Raw genomic sequence first — 5084 nt, forward strand, 5'->3', positions numbered from 1 at the left:
GGGCCCCAGGGGACAAGAAGACCGGCTGGCTTTGTCTCCCTGATGAGCCCAGACTGTATCAATGGCACTGATCAGGAAGGGAGTCAAGCTGGTTAGTACCATGCCCTTGGAAGTTCCTGGGTTTTACAAGTCAGGCAGTATATTTTTTTGGAAAAAAGAGAAATACAAATATCTATCCAGAAATCCAGAAAAATTAGAAAATCTTGGAACTAAGGAACAACTTACAAAAAAAAAAAGTTTTACATATCCAAAAACATTTGACAGAAGTTTTGCTGATTCAAACACATTGCAATTTAAAAAAAAACTGACAAAAAAAAAAACCATGTTGCATTTGGCAACATGTGCTAGAGAATGAATTTGTAGCCCCAGAGGTCTGGGAGGAACCTGAGGGGCTGTTAGCATAACCAAACTTCTGTTAATATTCTTGCTCTTAAGAAGCAAACATAATGGAAGAATTGACATATGTTACATTCCTTACTTAGCAAAGTGAATAAACTTAAGGATTCTTTCTTGTACACCTTGTCAAAAAATTGGATTGGTAAACGTTAATGCATGAGGTCATAACATTTAGGGGAGGACTTGACAGCTAGGTGATGTTAGTTTTATGTTCCAACTAAAATTTCTGCCCCCTTTTTAAAAAATAGAATCTATGCATGTCTTTGACATTTTTTTAAATCTCTGTAGTGTTGACACACTAAATTTCTTCTTGGAGATACTCTGTGGTTATGTTTTCTATTTTAAAACCAGTTTTGGGGAGTGCCATTGCTAACACACCTACTGGTAATTCAGATACTAATTGGTCATTCAAATACCATTGGTCATTGTACAAAAATAACCCACTTCAGACCCAAAGCTTTATATGTTTTATTGTCAATTTTGGCAGAAGTTACTTTTATTTCTATTTTTCCAATTGTTACATGGGGAGACAACATACTAGTCTGGGTACTGGGAAATGTGGGTTCCAGTTGCACAATAGCAACATTGTAGCTGAAATTCCAGTAAGCGTGTGAAACCTCCCAGAGGATGTAAGGCTCATGGGAGGACATTAGTAAACGCCTCTGAAGCTCTCACACGGGGCTCCTTGGCGACAGGTGGAAACCAGAGGACTACCATCCTTAGGTTACTGTAGTGGGGCTTACTTTTTATTACAGGAACCTATGCCTGACACTACCCTCTGCAGTGGTTTGTCTCCTGTTTATTCTTTGTGGCTGATTTTGTCCTGTAACAGGTAAAGTAAGCTAAAATTGGGCGTACTCTGTAGTAATCCCTTTAAATGGAAAGACTAAATACACGTAAATGCCTGACAGGGTGACAGCCGGGATGTGAAAGGGACTGGGCTATTTATGAGGTGTTACAGGCGGGGCACTGGCCCTTCCCCCGCAGACAGATGGACAAGTGGACAGTGGCTCTATTAAGGAACTTTCTGGCCGTGAGGTGGTACTGATCCCACAGGACAAGGTTCTGGCTGGGCTGTTTGTTGTGCTAGGACCCCCTCGATTCAGGGCTGAATCGCTATTGAGAAACAGCAGAGGGGAAGGTATTCCCTCAGGCTCTAAGTGATTGCATGAGGCTTTATTTCTTCTTTTCTGTACCATCTTGCTACTTCCCTCAGCTACTCAGCGACCATCGGACACCCGCCTTTACGCATCACTGCCTAGGCTGTGCGCCCTGTGTCTGCTTCCACGCCCCCGGCTAGAGGTCAGTCAGTGGCCTCTCCCAGCTGCAGGGGAGGCTGGGAAACGTAGCCTTTCTTTCAGCCACATAAGGAGATCTGCTGAGGAAGGAGGAGGGCACAGATGTCAGGGTGGGGGGTCCCTAGCGCTCTCTTCCACCCACCCACTAACACCCCATCCATCCTGCGAGGCCTGGTACAGGTGTCACGTGCTCTGTGAGGGCTTCCCACTTCTCCCCTGGTCTCCCCGTCACTCCTCCTCGGAAGTCCCACTTCTGCTTCTACTTGCTAAAAAGCCTTGTGAGCGCAAGGTCCACGAACTACTCAGGTCTCATTCTAAACTGCCAATCAAGTCCGGATCCACGGACATCCATGCCTCCCCTTTGTACGTGTGGCCCACATGTGACTCAATTTTGAACTTTCAAGGACTGGACATTTACTTTTGGGTGCAGAACCCGAGACGTGTGTGGCAGTTTGCAGCCAAAGACCCTTGGACTTCCAGTAAAACCAGCAAGAGGAATCGATGCTATTTTCAATATATATTTAAGTTACAATATATATTAAGCTAATAAATTTTATGCAGAACCTGAATTGGTATACAAGTCAAAATAGGTTGTCTCTCTAAATGACATCATTTCCATGTGGTTACACTGGCTGACCATGCCGATCAGAAGCTTTGTTTGGCGGTTGTCTGTATAGAGCTCCAAGGCTGAAGGGGTCTCTGGTTAAAAATTAAAAAAAAAAAAGAAAAAAAAATGGGAGACACTATCCTAGGTGCTCAGGAAACATTTTTTAATGAATGTATGATGGAGCTGTTATTTCTTTCAAAAAATTAGGCCCACACTCCTCATTTGTAATTCTGAAGACTGAAAGCTCTTAAAACCAAAAGTTATTCTGTAAGTTTGGCACAAAACTTATTTTGCAGCAAAATCTGGCTTGAACTAAGTTGTGTCATAACATTCCTCCCGAAATATCTGCCGAGGGCTGGTGTTTTGTTGCTTTTTTTGTTGTTGTTCTTTTGTAACCATGAAAACGTCAGAGTCAAGGATACCCTGTTGTCACAGCGAGAAGATGAAAAGAAAAGCATCTCCCGTGAACAGCAGGAGAGAGTGAGGTTCTTACAGAAGCTTGAGCCTGGTGTCTGTGAGGCATTTCAATGCAGATCATGGCGCAGAAGCATTATTATGTATAACTTAAAGAAACAGGAGTCATTTAAGGTGTACAGTGATGATGAACAAAAACAAAAATAGGAGAACACTGCTTAGGACATAAGTCTGAGATCTGGAACATGTTTTGGTTGCGTGGATCCAATGCAAAGGGAACATGTGACCAGAATCTCGCTAGACTGTGCCGTGAAGAACGGACCCTGAAGTGTGCGTGAGAACCTTTTATAGATCAGCTACAGAGACTGAGGCTCATCGCTGTGTAAAGTAACCTGAAGATCAACTGGAAAACGCTTCTAATGATCAGAAAGTGTCAGAAAATTGATAGTGAGTTTGATAAAGGCATAGCTCATTAAAAAAAAAAAAACTCATTCTTCAGCAAATTGCAATGCTGATGAAACAGATCTTTCCTGGAGACACAGTCCCGGACAAACAGTGACAGTGCTGAAGTGAGATCCGAGAGCTTTGGGTGTGTCACTGTCGCCCATTCTGTCGATTACACAAAACCAGAAACAAAGACTTCTCTGGAAATTTCAGCCTCCAGGATGCCATTAACACAGTTGCCAAGGCTTGGAATTATGTTGATAAATCAATATTAAAAATGCTTGTCATTGCTATGATGCATAACCACACACTGATCGTGAGAAAAATCAGACCAACTCAAATCGAGGGACGTTTTACAAAATACCTGACCAGCATTCCTCAACAGTTTCAAGGTCATGAAAAACAAGGAAAAACTGAGAAACTGCCATAAACTTGAGGAGACTAAGGAGATTTGATGATTAAACACAATGAGGCATCCTGGATTGAATCCTAGAACAGAAGAAAGGCCATTAATGGGAAAACTGGTGAAATCTGCTAAAGTGTGGGCTTCGAGGAATAGCAGTTCATACCATTGTTAATTTCCTAGTTTTGACAAACGTGCCATGGTTATTTAACATTAGTGGAAGATGGGTACAGGGTATGGGGACCTCTGTACTATCTTTGCAACTTTTCTGAAAATCTAAGATTATTCCAAAATTAAAAGTCTGTTTATAAAAATGCTTGGCACAGACTTTGCTTTACAGTGATGTTAGAAACTAAATTTACAGATGAAGACTTTGAAGGATTTCATATCACTAATGAGAAGACTGCCTCAGGCCAAAAGTTTATCAGCTAAAAGTATAAACTAAGCTGACATCAAAGAAATGTCTCACATTGACCACAGTGCTTCTGCTATGCATGTCTTGAGTGGGGAAATGGCCTAAGAATGTTTTTTTTTTTTAAGATTTTGTATGGATATATTTTTGTGTGGTAAAATACATCATGAAATTTACCGTCTTAACCATTTTTAAGTGTACAGTTCAGTGGTACTAAAATCCAGTCACATTTTGTACAACCATCACCATCATTCATCCCCATAACTTTTTTCATCTTGTGAAACTTAAACTCTTTACTTATAAATAGTAACTCCCCAGCCATCCCTCTCCCAATGCCTGGCAACCACCATTATCATTTCTGTCTTAGGATTTGGGGTACTTTACCTCAAATAGGTGGAATCATATAGTGTCTGTCTTTTTTGTGTGCCGCTGGCTTATTTCACTCAGAACAATGTCCTCAAGGTTCATGCCTATTGTAGCATATTGCAGAATCACCTTCCTTTTTAAGGCTGGACAATATTCCATCGTATGTGTGTACTACATTTTGTATATCCACTCATTAGTGATGCACATTTGGGTTGCTTCCATGTTTTAGCTATTGTGAAGAGTGCTGCTGTGAAAATGAGTGTACAAATATCTGTTTGAGATGCTGTTTTAAGTTCTTTTGAGTATCTACCCAGAAGTGGAGTTGCTGGATTATACGGTAATTCTATTTTCAATTTTTTGAGGAACTGCCATGCTCTTTTCCACAGTAAATGCACGATGTCACATTCCCATCAGCAGTGCCCAAGGGTTCCAATTTCTCCTCATCCCTTCCAACACTTGTGGTTTTGATTTTTTTGACAATAGCTATCCTAATGGGTGTGTAAAATGGTTTTAAATATAGATATCAGTGATGATGAAGATGAATTTGTAAACACAGGTGGTAAAAAAAATCCCTATATGACGTGGTGAAAATGTGCGATCAGTCAGTGGCTAGCCTTGAACCCTGCACATCTGTCAATGAGCATGATGAGTGTATGATGGTTTCATAATTTAAGAGGGACTGCTCAGATGGAAACGTAAGTTGCTGGAACATTTGACACAGGAAAAGCCCTTAAAATGGCCCCT

The 5084-nt window shown here is 41.2% G+C and overlaps 1 long non-coding RNA gene across 1 annotated transcript; it reads left to right on the forward strand.

The window, feature by feature from the left end:
• Positions 1 to 932: 932 nt before the first annotated feature.
• LOC135318726 (uncharacterized) lies at positions 933 to 3248 on the forward strand. The gene is made up of 2 exons (XR_010377058.1): positions 933 to 1228; positions 1613 to 3248. It is a non-coding gene; the product is annotated as an uncharacterized LOC135318726 (long non-coding RNA).
• The last annotated feature ends 1836 nt before the right edge of the window (positions 3249 to 5084 follow it).

Source organism: Camelus dromedarius, chromosome 20, assembly GCF_036321535.1.
Source record: "Camelus dromedarius isolate mCamDro1 chromosome 20, mCamDro1.pat, whole genome shotgun sequence".
Taxonomy (NCBI): Eukaryota; Metazoa; Chordata; class Mammalia; order Artiodactyla; family Camelidae; genus Camelus; species Camelus dromedarius.